This window comes from Dama dama, chromosome 4 (assembly GCF_033118175.1).
Source record: "Dama dama isolate Ldn47 chromosome 4, ASM3311817v1, whole genome shotgun sequence".
NCBI lineage: Eukaryota > Metazoa > Chordata > Mammalia > Artiodactyla > Cervidae > Dama > Dama dama.
In genome coordinates, this window is record NC_083684.1 from 24,171,601 (window position 1) to 24,186,085 (window position 14,485).

At 54.3% G+C, this 14,485-nt stretch overlaps 1 protein-coding gene across 2 annotated transcripts in view; it reads right to left on the reverse strand.

Annotated features, from left to right (window-relative positions):
• The window catches only part of ZNF423 (zinc finger protein 423), a 345,950-nt gene that overhangs the window by 266,830 nt on the left and 64,635 nt on the right, over positions 1-14,485 (reverse strand). The window contains exon 1 of one of the 2 annotated variants that reach the window (XM_061138457.1): positions 852-959. The exons of the other annotated variant lie outside the window; for it this stretch is intronic. The gene's annotated coding sequence lies outside the window, so the exon portion shown is untranslated. Of the gene's footprint in view, positions 1-851; positions 960-14,485 lie in introns of those variants that run through there. 2 annotated transcript variants of the gene reach the window in all.

The following is a 14,485-nucleotide window of genomic DNA, read 5'->3' on the forward strand; positions in this document are numbered from 1 at the left end:
GCAGAGCCCAGTTCTTAACCATCAGGCTATGGTGCCCTTCTGAGACATGCAAACAACCTGAGGGACTTCATAGCCCAAGTCTCCATTGACGAATGAGTAAACAGAATGTGTGGCCTGGCCAGGGATGAACCAGGTACACAAAGAATAAATCTCCCTTTAGCAATAATCTCATTGATTCACATAGAGAGTTTAGAGTTTTCAAAATCTAAGAATCTTTTTGCTCCAACAGACCATGAAGGAAGATAAGAGTTTTTCATTGTCATCCACAGTTGATAAGAAAGGAAATTTAGAGGAATGATCAGAAAGGGCCATGGGCAGCTGAAAGTCACACAGCAAATTCCCATCAAGCTAGACCTAGCACCCAACCGGGCTTCATTTCTTGACCCCAGAGACAGTTAGACCCCACTAAGCCTCCTGGAATGTGCCCCAAGATACAACATTCCAGCGGCCCTGGGCTACAGAGGAAATTCTCTGGAGTCCATGCAGCCTTCCTGCCAAGCCACCACACAATGCCTGCCTGCCAGCCTGACATTCAGGCCTCCGTTTTTTATTGCTAATTAATTTGGATGGAGATGTCTTTAAAACGAGACTTAACGTCGGGTCCTCCCCACTGTCTGCGAACCAATTTCATTACAACAGAAACCGTGTTGCCAAAATGAGAAACCCCCTCCTTTTCAGGCCTGTGCCCTTGAAGGCATCTTATTAGAAAAGACCATTTCTTAATTAACATTTTTGATCTTTAATCCATTACACATCCCTCTAATCCTGTACGGAGGTGCGGCTGGCCCACTTCCGCGGGCTGGCTCTGGGCTGCGCGAGGCTGGCAATTTCAGCGCTGAGGGCTCACTCACAGCTGGACTCCGCCACGGACAGTCTGCCGCTCCCAGACACCACCTCTGGTCCAGCCGTGGGTACATTTCCCGAGCGGGAGGCAGGAAGTGGGGGCTCAGTGCAGACACCCCCAGATGGGCCAGTCTGCAGACAAGAGTTCATTTCATTAACCCCTGAACCCCATCTCTGCTTGCCCCAGAATGGTTTCAAGCAAAGGCTGTTTTTAGCAGCTCTGGTTCCCACCAAGTGTGAGAGTCGTGAGGCGGGTCTTCCTTCCCATTCGCACAAATCGCAAGCAACTTGACCACATCTGTAAGAAGAGTTGGTCCCTGCAAGGTCACAGGACCCCGCTCTGTACCCGCTCTGTAAAGCTCTGAACTGCCCAGGGACTGCGTCTTCATTGTGTGGTGAGGACCCACCCTCTCCTGGGTTTCCTCCCACCTCCCTGACCACTTGTCTCTCTCCTCCGTCTCTCCTCCTCACCTCAGCCTTCAATACTGATGCCTCCTGGACACAGATCTTAACTCCTTTGCTCAGTCCAGGCTCACCCTCTTGGTAGGTGCATCCATTCCAGGGTTAGGTACCAACGACACACTCGTGACACCCAAACACACTCCTGGAATCATCCTCCCCAGATCGCAGGACCACACACATTCAATCATTCATCAATATCTATGCGGCATCTCAAACTTAAGGCCACTGTCTAACTCTTGAGCCCACGGCCACCATCTGCACCCCAGCGGCTCTTGCCAGGACTGCCATCACAGTGAAGGGCCCCTCCAGCCACCCCGCCACTCAGCCAAAAACCCTGGAGTCATCCAGGGGCCCCCTCCTTTTCTCATCCCCAATATCCAACCCAGGAGCAAATTCTGTTGGACCGTCTCCAAAAGAAATTCCCAGTCTAACTTCTTCGCCTCCTGCCCCTGGTCTCAGCCCCTCCGGCTCTCACTGGAATGGGTATGAAGTAAACATCACTGCCCACACAGCTAAAGGGGCCCCTCCCCAGCTCTCCTTCAACTCAGAATAAAGCCCACGTGCCCATCATGGCTCAGGGCCCTCTGTGAACTGCGGCTGCCTGCCTCCCTTCTCAGCTCCCCGACCTCACTCCATGCCTCCCTGCCCCTGGTTCTCTTTATTCCAGCCACAGTGATGCTGTTTCCCTTCTCTGTCCTTCAATGAGCCCAGCTCACTCCCATGACGGGGGGCGGCTAGAACACTGCTCCCACCCCCTCTGCATGGCCCACATCCCCTCTGCTCAAACACCCCCTCCTCAGCAGAGGCCTCTCTGATTGCCCTCTGCTCCCCATCACCCCATCATCTCTAACTGGCCAACCTGCTGGTCCCCTTCCAGCAGAAATACAGAACACATGATCTGTTTATTGGTTTATGTGCTTTGCCTGCACCCTCTCCCCCACTAGACCCATGGAAGGAACTTCACTGGCCCTGTTCACCACCGAGAACAGTGCCTGACACTTAGGAGGAGCTCAGTGACATTTATGATGGACAGAGTGAAGCCTGTTGGGACCTTGCCAGCGGTGACTCAGCTGGTGAGCTAAGTCACTCGGCCAGTGACTTGTGAGCTGGCTCGGCTCACAGCCATCACTGGCCGTCAAGAAGAGGTCCTGCAACACCAGCACTGATGTTCATCCGGCAGCAACAGAGAAGGTGGTTCGACGTTCAGTGGAACTTCCTGGTGAAGTATGTTCTGAGAAACTGTCCATCAGCGAATAAAGCCCAACTTAAGCCTCATGCTGGATCACTAGGGGCGGGAGGGAGAGAAAGTGTCAGAGGAGGTGGAGTGATGGAGGAGATGGAGCCTTTGAACAGTTAAGGAAAAGGGACACGCTGCCATGTGGTCCTTCAGAGACTGCAAAGGGCAGGACGGGAGTTCATGGAAAGAGCAGGCCCCCAGGAGACACGGGCAAAGGCTTCACAGAGGATGGGCAATGGGCTAGGCCTTGAAGGGCTTGCAGCTTTGGGGTAGGTGATGAGGAGGGCATTGCAGAATGGGGACAGGGCAAGGCACAGGGCTAGAAATGAGGACACGAGACTCAAACCTCTATTCTACTATATGTAAGAGAACATATCTGGGATTGTGGAGTCCTCCACCTGCCTCAACTCTCCCAGCAAGATCCTCGTGGGACCACCTGCCTCAGGGTACCACAGCCGCCCAGGCTGCTGAGGACCCCTGAACCCGGCCAGCCACAGAGCCGGGCCTGGAGCGAGGAGCTTCGGATTCCCAGTCTAGTGCTCCTGCCGTTCAGCACTCCCCAAGTTCCCCTTCATCTGCATCCCCAAAGCTTGACCTGAGCCCTGGAGGCCATTGTGCTGTAGACCATGAGGACAAGAGCCCATCCCCCATAGCAGCAGGGGGCCAAGGTGCCCAGCACCCCCCTGCCCTCTCCCAGGCCAGAGAGGGAGGGTACCTACCGGCTGGCTGTGGAGGAGCAGGTCGGTCAGTCTCTCCCTGACAACAGACAAGTTCCCTTTAGGGAAACTTCTGTCAGGGCCCAAGCAGGCATTTCCCAGCCAGTCAGGCCCCAGGACCTGGTCTGGGATGGTGCTTGGGAGGACCAAAGACAACACCGTGATGGAGACAACTCAGCGCCCGGGTCCATCTTCCACCCTCCCCTTGTGGTCCCTTCGCAAACCTACGGGTCAGATTCAGGCCCATCCCTGGTCCCTGGGTGGTGTCTCAGCTTGGGGGCGGGCTGGGGAGGGGAAAGGGGGTGCCAGGCTCTAAAGTCAGCCTATGAGGTGAAAATGCCATCAGCCTTGAGATGCAGATGCCATGGCGTGGGAAACACACGAGGACGCTGGCCAGGAAGGGCTTGGCTCCTATGTCAGGCGTGAGACCTGAAGACACCCATCTTAAAACGACAGTCACAGCCACGTGCCCCACAAGAGGCCACGCAGACTCCCGTCTGAGGACGCAGCAGACCTCACCTGCATCCCAGACTCAGCCCCCCATTGACTGCAATCGCCAACTCTCTTTAAACTGTTACTGCCCTCTTTTCCCAATAAATGAGCATATAACGTGGGAGATCCTCTGGAGGAGGGCATAGCAACCCACTCCAGGATTCCTGCCTGGAGAATCCCATGGACAGAGGAGCCCAGCGGGCTACAGTCCACAGGGTCACAGAGATGGACATGACTGAAGCGACTCAGCATGCACAAGGTGGGGGAAGTGAGCTAGTAATGACCTGAACACGTGCACAGACGGCTGTCGGCTGCCACCAACTTGCCGTGTGACGCTGGGCAAGACTCCCAGCCTCTCTGAGGCTCAGTTTTCACATAGGGGAATAGGAACGATACCAATACCAATGTCAAAGTGCTGCTTCAAAGATTCAGTGAGATGGTACCTGTGGAAATGCCTGCTTGAGGGAGTCCAGGGGGCAGAGTCCCAAGTACAGTGGACCTCGGGGACAAAGAGAGCCAAGTTCGAATCCTGACCAGCCACTTACCAATCAGCTACTGGATCTCTCCAGGAAGAGGAGAAGGCACGGATGGTGCACAAACTCCAGGCCCCCGGAACTGCAGGGGCACAGGGCCGTCAGCCCCCAAGCAGATCACACTGTGTGAGGCTGCGACCCAGCCTGGGCTGTGCCTTCGCTGAGGGGTGGGTCCGAAGCAGCCGGGCCCCAGATCCCACTGTGAAGCTCTGCGGCTTCACAGGAGTTGGGGGCTCTGGCTGGAGTCCCAGGCTGGCTGCCTCTCTGTTCTTTCTCTCCACATTTGGGGAAGGCATTTCCTCCTTCCTGGGGCCTGCGGGTCAGGTTTCCACCCAGATGGAAAGTCCCACCCAGGGGCCCCCAAAGGAGAGCTCACCATGGAAACTCCACGGGGCGCCCGCCAGACACAGGGGCGAGTGGCCACTGGCAGACCTTCCTGGGGCCAGGCCCACCACCCTGCCAGCTGGGAGGGGAGGGGACAGAGGGGGCTCCAGCTGGACTTTCTCCATCTCAGGCGCAGAATACTGTTTACGCAAAGCAAAGAGCGGCTGAGTGTGAGCGTGTCTGGGTATGCGTGTGTGCATTTGGGCGTGTACGTCTATGGACAAATCCTGCAATAGCAGCCCCGGCCATGTGCCCTCTTAACCTTTCTGAGCCTCATTCTCCCTGGCTGTGTCCCTCCTGAAGGCTGGGTTCCGCTCAGATAAGTAAATACAGTAATCTGGCAAAAAGTGAACAAGGGGTGGGCACTGCTGGATGAAAGCCCTCAGGCCCAACACGCTAACCACAGCCTGATGATAATCGGAGCTGAGAAGGTGGGGACCCAGTGGGCGAGGTGTCTCCCGGGCTTTGACCTCAAAACATAAAGATGTAAACAGAGCTTCCCAAGATGTGTTCCAAGACTCCCTGAGCTAGGGATACGTGTTCCTCAAAAAAGGGAGAGGAGTTTCTGAGGTTAAAATAATTTAAAAAAAAAAGAAGAAGAAGAAGAAGGGCTTCCCTGGTGGTCCATGGGAAGATTCTGCCTGCGAGTGGAGAGGACACAGGTTCGATCCCTGGTCTGGAAAGACCCCAGAGGGCCACAACTACTGAGCCTACGCACCCTGGAGCCCTGCTCTGCAACAAGAGAAGTCAATGCAAGGAGAAGCCTGTGCCCCGCAACAGAAAGCAGCCCCTGATCGCCACAACTAGAGAAAGACTGTGAGCCCCAACAAAGACCCAGCGCAGCCATAAGTAAACACACAAATAACAAAAAAGAAACTGACTCACGGATATAGAGAACAAATTAGTGGTTATGGGGGGAGAGGGAAGGATGGAGGGGCAATATAGGGTTAGGGGATTAGGAAGTATAAACTATTAGGTGTAAAAAAGCTACACGGATATACTGTACAACATGAGGGACACAGGCAATATTTTATAATAACTATAAATGGAATAAAACGTTTAAAAAATTATGAATCACTATATATTGTACACCTACAGTTTTCCAGGTGGCACAGTGGTAAAGAATCTGCCTGCCAATATAGGAGATGCAAGAGACCTGGGTTCGAATCCTGGGTCGGGAAGATCCCCTGGAGCAGGAAATGGCAACTCACTCCAGTATTCTTGCCTGGAAAATCCCATGGAGAGAGGAGCCTGGCAGGCTACAGTCCATGGGGTTCCAAAGAGCTGGACATGACTGAGCACGCACACACACATGCATATTGTACACCTATACCCTATATAATATTGTGTAGCAATTATACATCAATTTAAAAAACTCTGAAGAGTCCTCCCCAAGATTCAGAGCAACCACTTGCAGACCAAGGGTTCTGCCTTAAAGGAAGCTGCCTGACTACACTTAACCAGGCACTCAGGAAGGGAACCTGAGCAGCTGCCCAGGACGCAGCCAGCTGAGACGCCCCGTCTCTGCGCACACCCTCCAGGCTGCACGTGACTCCACGGCTGTGCTGTGCACTTAGGCCCTGAGCATTTTCCAGGGTCAATTTAAGAAAGAAATCGAGGAAAGATGTTTCTGTACCGTGTGCCAATTGTTACTGAGACGGAGCTATTGTTTGTTCAATGATTAATGAGGATCCACACAGTAAATTCCTCAGCATTTAGTGCCAGGGATAAATGTTTGTCAGTCCCAAGTACTTGAATGAGACAGAGACGGCTACTTCATCCTATTTCTCTTTTGGCCTCAGCTGCCAGGAAGCTCACTGGCAATGACCCTGACCCTTGGCTGGCGACATACTAGTTCTTTCATCAATTACTTTAACTGCCCAATGACACCTGGGCACTTCATCTTGTGTCACTAATAATCACCAGAACTGGGGGGCTTCCCTGGTGGTCCAGTGATTAAGACTCCACGATCTCAATTCAGGGGTCACACAGGTTCAATCCTTGGGCGGGAACCTAAGATCCCACAAGCCCCACACCACACAGTGTGGTCAAAACGTCATTAATTAATTAAAAATAAAGTTCAGTTCAGTTCAGTCGCTCAGTCGTGTCCGACTCTTTGCGACCCCATGAACCACAGCATGCCAGGCATCCCTGTCCATCACCAACTCTCAGAGTCCACCCAAACCCACGTCCATTGAGTCAGTGATGCCATTCAACCATCTCATCCTCTATCGTCCCCTTCTCCTCCTGCCCTCAATCTTTCCCAGCATCAGAGTGTTTTCCAATGAATCAGCTCTTCGCATCAGGTGGCCAAAGTATTGGAATTTCAGCTTCAACATCAGTCCTTCCAATTAACACCCAGGACTGATCTCCTTTAGGATGGACTGGTTGGATCTCCTCGCAGTCCAAGGGACTCTCCAGAGTCTTCTCCAACACCACAGTTCAAAAGCATCAATTCTTTGGGCTCAGCTTTCTTTATAGTCCAACTCTCACATCCATACATGACCACTGGAAAAACCATAGCCTTGACTAGACGGGCCTTTGTTGGCAAAGTAATGTCTCTGCTTTTTAGTATGATAACTAACTCCTGTTTGGGGGCTACCCTGGGGGTCCAGTGGTTAAGACTCCGCTCTTCCAATGCAGGGGACACAGGTTCAACTCCTATCAGGGAACTAAGATCCCGCATGCCATGCGGCACAGCCGAAAAAAACATTATCACCAGAGTTGGTGTTTGTTGGATGCTTGCTATGTGTCAGGCACTCTGAACACACATCTTTGCCCTCACTCACTCATATAGCAATGTCAAAAGGTGGGGCTTCAGTCTCCCCACTTTACAGATCAGGAAACAGCCCTGGGGAGGTGAATGATTGAGTCAAGTCCATACTCACAGCTAAGAAGCCAAGATTGTCGCTGTGTGTGTTCACTGGCCCCCAGTCTCTTCATTCTAGAATATGAGCCTGGAGGGCAGGTCACCACTGCGTGTCTGTGGCCGAGATAGAACAGGTAGACCCCTGATAATTAGGTGATAAACACATTGGTGGTGAAGCCAGGACTGAAGCAAAGGTCTGTTTGTTTCAACCCCATGCAAAACTCCTCTTTCTGGCCTTGAGGGCAGGTAAACCTCACTTTCACCCTAATACTAAGTCGACTACTTAACCTTAACCCTAATACTAAATCTAAGCTTCCTTCTAACACAATCCCAGATGAACTCAGCATTAACCAACCCAGTGTTCCCAGCCCCACCCATCTTCAGTTCTGTGGGGCCAGCACTGCAACCACAAAGGCTGGGGGGCAGATGGTGGAGCACGTGGGGTCTGCAGCAGGGACGGGGCAGTGGGGATGGGCTCGGGTTTCCCGTCCGGGGAAGTCTGGGCAGACACGAGTGGGGTTGGCCTCCAAGCAGGCCCGAGCAGAGGATGGCGGGGCAGGCGGACTGCACTATCCCGGCTCACAGCAGCAGCTCCTCTGGTCTGAGAGAGCCAGCCCAGCGGGTGGGGAGGAGATGCCCAGCCCCGCTTCCTGCCCACTGCGGCTGGCCAGGAGCCCCAGAGCCAGCACAGGAAATAACAGGGGCCCCCAGAGGCCGCCCAGCCAGGCCCTGCTCCGAGGCCGCCCGGGGAGGGAAGGAGGCCATTGTCGGCCTTTGTTGCAGTTTCCCCAGCCTAGCCCGGGCTCTGGGAGGCCCCTGGGAGCTAACAAAGCTTCCCCCAACCCGCAGCTGTCCAGCCTCCCCCAGCCCAACCCTGGGGACAGGCCCACCCGGCCCTGGGCTCTTAAAGTGGCAGGTGCAGAGTGGAAATGAAGTCATGTCCAAGTTAGGGGTGGGGTGCACGTGGGCCAGAGCAGGCCGGGCCAGGCACGCGGACAGATGGCCACTGGGGTCTCTGTCTGCACCCGGGTCTGCCCGGCGCCGGGCCCAACAGCAGGGGTGTGGATCTTTGGTCAGAAAGAATGTCTGAAACCCTGAGTGTACAACAAAGGAAAAGCAGAGTGAGAGTAATGGGGTGACCTGGACATCTCGGGGGCCTCCTCGGGTGGGGAGAACTGTCCTTCTCTTTGAAAAGAGATCCTGGAAGCAGCTCTTTCTGCTCATCCACAAGCCTAGGGCTGTGGATAGGTGTGTGGTGCCTGTGTGTGCATGTCTGCGTATGTGCTCATGTTTGGAAGTATGTACATATGTGCCCTGTGTGTGTGCATGTGAGCATGCATATACAGGGGTGGGCACTTGAGTGCATGTGTGAGCATGTGAGGTATGGAGGAATATGTGAATGTCTATATATGTGCACTGTATGTGTGTGTGTGCATTGTATGTGGAAGTGGGTATGTACGTGTGTCTAGAATGTGTAGGCACAGTGTGCTTATTTGTGAACAAGTGTATATGAGTATGTGTGCATGCAGGCAAAATGACTTGTCACTGTTACACGTCACTGTTGAAGAGGATCCCTGGGCTTGTGTCCATCAGCAGTCATCACCCCCACACTGACCCTGGAACTGCGTGTCACTACCATGACCTCTAGGGTTCTTAGCACATCCTTGGGGACATTCCCCGCCCCCAGACAAAGATGCCTTCCATCTACACTGGGTCCTAGTCACTGTGAACTAGTAACTACAGAGGAGCAGACCCGGACACAGACAAAACAACCCAGGTTCAAATCCTGCCCTGGCCCGGATCAGCTGTGAAAGCCTGGACCCATTTCTCAACCTCTCTGAGCCTCAGCGGCTCATCCGTGAGATGGGCATGATACTACTTCCTACCACCTGTGGTTAAGAGGGTTAAATGAAAGATGCATGTCAGGTACATGGCCCCTGCCTGGCCCCAGCAAATGCTCACTAGATGGCTGGTTTTTTTAATGGTTATTGTTATTACAGTTGCTTATAATTACGGTTACTGAGAATATAACGGTGAGCAAAGCAGGCACTACCCTTGCCTTCATAACCTTGCATGGTTTGCAAAGCATTTAGCCCAGAGAAATAGAAGAGCAGAAGGAAAACTGTCTCCTTTTTACTGCATTCAGTATCAGTCTGATGTGCTAACTACTACTAAGAACAGCCAGCAGCCATCAGTTGAAGCAACCAAGCACAGCAGCAAGAAAGGTACCATCTATCAGTGTGGGCAAAATAATGGGTTTGTTGAACCAGAAAGGCATCAGTCAGCCAGGCTCAACCTAACATGCATGGAGCAAGGGAGAGAGAACATACGCACGTACCCACACGTGTCTCACGCTCAAGAAGTTTAAGAGAGGATCAGCAGAGACGACAACCGCCTAACCCCTGAGGGTCTCCCACAGCCTACAACAGGACTGTGACTGACTCAGTGATAAACATACCCACCCCAGAAGCTGGGCCCTGCAGGGTGCCCGCGCAGGAAGCCAGGACCAGCCAGGCTGCACGACTGGGCTGACCTTGGCCATTTCCTACCAGACACCAACCCATGGCCGCATGGTGGGTGCATCAAGCCCCACCCAGGGAAGGAGCTTGATCATACAATAGCCTCAGAGCCTCTGGCTTTCAGACCCTGCCCACTACGCCCCTGCCAACCCCAACGCCACCCCGGCCTTCTCCACAGGGGAAACAGGCAGCGCCCCACCATCCAAGGTCAGCGTGAGAAAGGATGGTCCCTCGAGGGCTCAGTCCCACCCCATCCCTGCATGGGGGTGAAGGCGTGCACACCCTGCCCACTGCAGCGACGCCTAGAGATTGCCAATCGAGACAAGGAAACGGAGGAAGGGAGGGGCCTGGCAGAGGCTTCTACAGCCCGCACATATCAAGGCTCAGAGCTAAGCTCCAAGCCAAGCTTCCCTCAACGTGCTATCAATATATCACCGAGAGTAAGAGGGGAGAGTGCCAGCTGCCACCCTTGGGGGCTATGGCTAAGCTCCGTGCATCCCCTCATCTTGTGCTTGCAATGGTCCCAGGAAGCGGGATAAGCATCCCCATTTCAGATGAGGACATGGACAGCACAGAGAGCCTAAGTAACCTCCTCAAGGTCACACAAGTACTATCTTCAACCTCAAACCCAATTCTTGCTCTTCACAAAGGGAACAACAATCTGGCCCTGTACTGCCAAGGGAAAATACAGTTAAAGAGGCAGAAGTGAAGTGCTTCACCTTGGCAAACATTTGCTCGGCGGCTGTCAGTGACCGAGCCAGAGCCTGGCTCTGGGAGGACAGAGAATCAGACATGGTCACTGCCTGAGGGAGTGAGCAGAACAGCAAGGGAACCAGGCACATACAGGAGGAACATCATCACCAAGCAGATGGCAGTGAGGACCAGGATCCGGGCAGCCCCCAAGACTCAGGGGCAGGCACGTTAATTATGGCAGGGCAGTCATGGTGGCCTCCTGGAGGAGGCGTCACGTAGACTGAGCTTTGAAGGAGGCCCTGGAACAAGAGTCAAGGGGAGTGGGTGAGAGGGCTTAACTCATCAAACCCTCTAAACCCTCACTACTCCAGGTAGTGGGTGGGCCATCAACACCACTCTGGAGCTGGCTTAAAATGCAGAATCTCGGACCCCTCCCAGAATGGCTGAGTCAGCATCTGAGTTTTAACAAGATCACCAACTTTGCCTACATGGTCAAGTTTGAGCAGAGCCATTGTAAACCATGCCTGGAAACCACGGACAGACCTCCCCCAAATCCCGAGGAACAATGTCATCATCACCCCCGGGGGCCCACACCCATGTACACGCCCGACTGTGGCCCTGGTGTACAGCCAGGCTTCAAGTCACCAAAATAACTGTTGATATCCACCATCCATCAGTGGGGGCCCAGACCCTAGGGAGCACCCAACGTTGGATAAAGGAGGACCAGTCCCCCGTCAGGACAGCCCTCATCACTGATGCCTGTGAAAAATTCCAGAGCCCCAGGAGAGGAGAGGGCAGACACCCTGGGCTCGTGGAGTGGAGAGTCCCCAGTCAGCAGGGCCGGGAGCTTGCAACCTCACTGCAGGGAGCAAGGGTACAAGGGCAGAGCAGCTGCTGTGTGCCAGCCTGTGGGTACAGGACAAGTGACATGGAGGCCCTGCCTCCGAGGAAGCTCCAAGTTCCTTGGAGGTGAACTCGGCAAGACAAACCTCCTTCCAGCGAAGCCATCAGTCAGGCCACGGGGGAAAGAAAAAAAAGAGTCAGGAGAGAGACACACCACACACACACACACACACACACACACTCCCTTGCACATACCCCGGGCACCAGCATACACGTGCATGCACATGTGCATGGCAGACATGGCACAGAGGAAGCAATGTACAGTGAAGCCCAGCAGGGCCCCCGGCTGGTCCAGAGCCAGAGGAAAGGGTGGGCAGGAAACACCACATCCCCTCGGAGAGCTGGGCCAAGTCAGCCCCAGAGGCCCGGGACACAGCACGGAGGGGTGCAGAGGCCACAGGGCCCCCAAGAGTCTGAGTCAGGGCCGAGGCACCTGGGCATATGCGCACACACACCACACACACACTCACAAGTGCATGCCTCCGTGTGCACTCGGGGCACAGATGCCCTACCTCGTGGACTGCTCACCATGGTAACAGAGTGGCCACCTCTCAGCTCCAGTCACCACCTGAAGGTCTCCGAGGCCTCCTGAGCTGGGGGAAGCAGCGCTAACAAAGGCCAGCCTGGCCAGGGGTCCACGGTACAGACCAGTCGGCGCATGCCTGCCGCGCTCCCCCGGTGAGCTCGGGGCCACCGCATCTTCCTACCCCGCCTGCCTGGCTCCACTCAGCTCAACTCCCCACAGACGCCCCAGCAGAGCTAATGAGAAACTCCCCAGCTGGCCCCATATAAAAACGCATTTCATAAGTCTTTAAAATGCTAGGAAATTCTCCATCTATTTAGGACTTTCCTGCTCCTTTAAAATATCCCCTGGTCCTTGTGGAGGAATGACTGGCTTGGGGGCTCAAGCGCAGGAGGTGGGCAGCACCAGCCAAGCCAGCCAGGAGTCAAGGGGCATCTGGCAGCTTCCTTTGTCAGCCCCAGAATCGTGGGGAGAGGAGTGGGGATACCCTCACCGACGAGCCAGGCTAAGGCATTCACTTAGGAGAAAATTCAGGGTGAGGGAACCCTGGGGGAGAGGAGAGGAGAGAGGGAGACAGTCTCTCCAGCCTTGATCTGAGGATTGAAGAAGTCAAAATGTCCTGGGAGCCCCTAAGAAAAACTCCAAAGGGGAAAAAGTCCACCGACACAAAGACGTTGGTAAGAGCATTGTTCATGAGTCCAAAATTGATGCCGTTCAAGTGTGCAGCGGGGAGGGGCAGTTGAGGCAATGAATGCCCATCCTCCCAGAGACCCCGATGTGGTGACTAAGGGCAGAGTTTGTGGATCTAGATGTCTCCAAGAAGCTCAGGACTCACAGGGGATACCCGGAACCCATCGGTGCATTCAACCTGCACTTCATCTCGAGAGAAGGGATGGAGCTGGAAAGCGGGCCAAGAGAAATGTAAACAGCAAATGTGCAGAAGCACAGAGTGGTGGGTGGAGTCTCCGTGAAGTAGTTGAAATAATAAATACATGCTCTAGGACAACACCGGCGGGGTGAGAAGGAAACCCTGAGAAGGTTTAGAGGAGCAGGCTGGGCTGCGAGGGACCTCGACTCCCTGAAGTGAAAGGTCCGGTCTTCCAGACATTTCCGTCAAGTTCACTGCTCGAAACATGGAGGTAAAGGACTGCAGTGGGTGAGGAGGCTGCCAACTTTGTCCATGATGGGGGCACTGACCACTCCCCCACCCCACAGCTTACCGGAGTCAGATTAAAGGAAAGGCTTCCAGCCTCCCTCCCCCAAGGGGCCCCCAGGCCCCGGACACCCAGATGCCACTCTAATCTTCCCCCCACCCCCGAACAGGTCTCAGACCCTGCAGCCCGAACACTGACCCACCGGAAACCGCACACACACCCAACACCCAGGGGGGCCTAGAGGCAGGCGGGCTGGGGTCAGGCGGTGGGAGTCTCTATGGAGAGCCTGACCCACAGTGTTTTCCAGATCTGGCCTTTGAAGATGGGAAGTGTGCTCAAGGACTTCTAAACAGGCACCTCCTCTCCCTTTCGGCAGCGATCCAGGAGGCCTGGCCCTTGTTAGACTCCCAGGGACCCAGGAGGGACCTGAGCACTGAGCTGACCCCAGGCCTGAGCCTCTGGTTCCCCTCTGACACAAAGCCTGGACCAACATTCTCACAGGCAGGCCTAGCATTTACAATTTAGGTGCCACAGTCATGCCGGAGCTGTGTGTGTGTGCACGCTCAGCCATGTCCGACTCTTTGTGACCCCATGGACTATATAGCCCACCAGTCTCCTCTATCCGTGGGATTTCTCAGGCAAGAATACTGGAGTGGGTTGCCATTTCCTCATCCAGGGGATCTTCCCAACCCAGGGATCGAACCCGCATCTCTTGCATCTCCTGCATTGGCAGGGCAGGTTCTTTAACGACTGCGCCATCTGTCTGGGTTCAAATCCCAGCTCTGCCACTTCCTAGCTGTGTGACCTTGAAGCAAGTCGCTAGCGTCCGTGTGCCTCAGTTTCTGTATGTGAAAGGCACTGAGAAGGAGAACTGGCTCCTAGAAGTGACTCATACGTGGGAGTGATGGTTTCATTAACCAGGACGATGAGACCTACAATGGGGCAGGAAGGCCTAAAACTCTGATCTCACCAGTAAGGTCTCAGGCAGTTGGGCCATTCACACACAATGTTTCTCTCCAACAAGTGTGTGTGTCACCGTGCCAGAAATAAAGCTGACTAACCTGTCCAGGCATTGACAGTGAGTGTTTGTCTACAAATGAACTGTTTTCCATCACCAGACTGCCCCAGACCCTCCTCGCGCTCCATCCCCAGCTTGG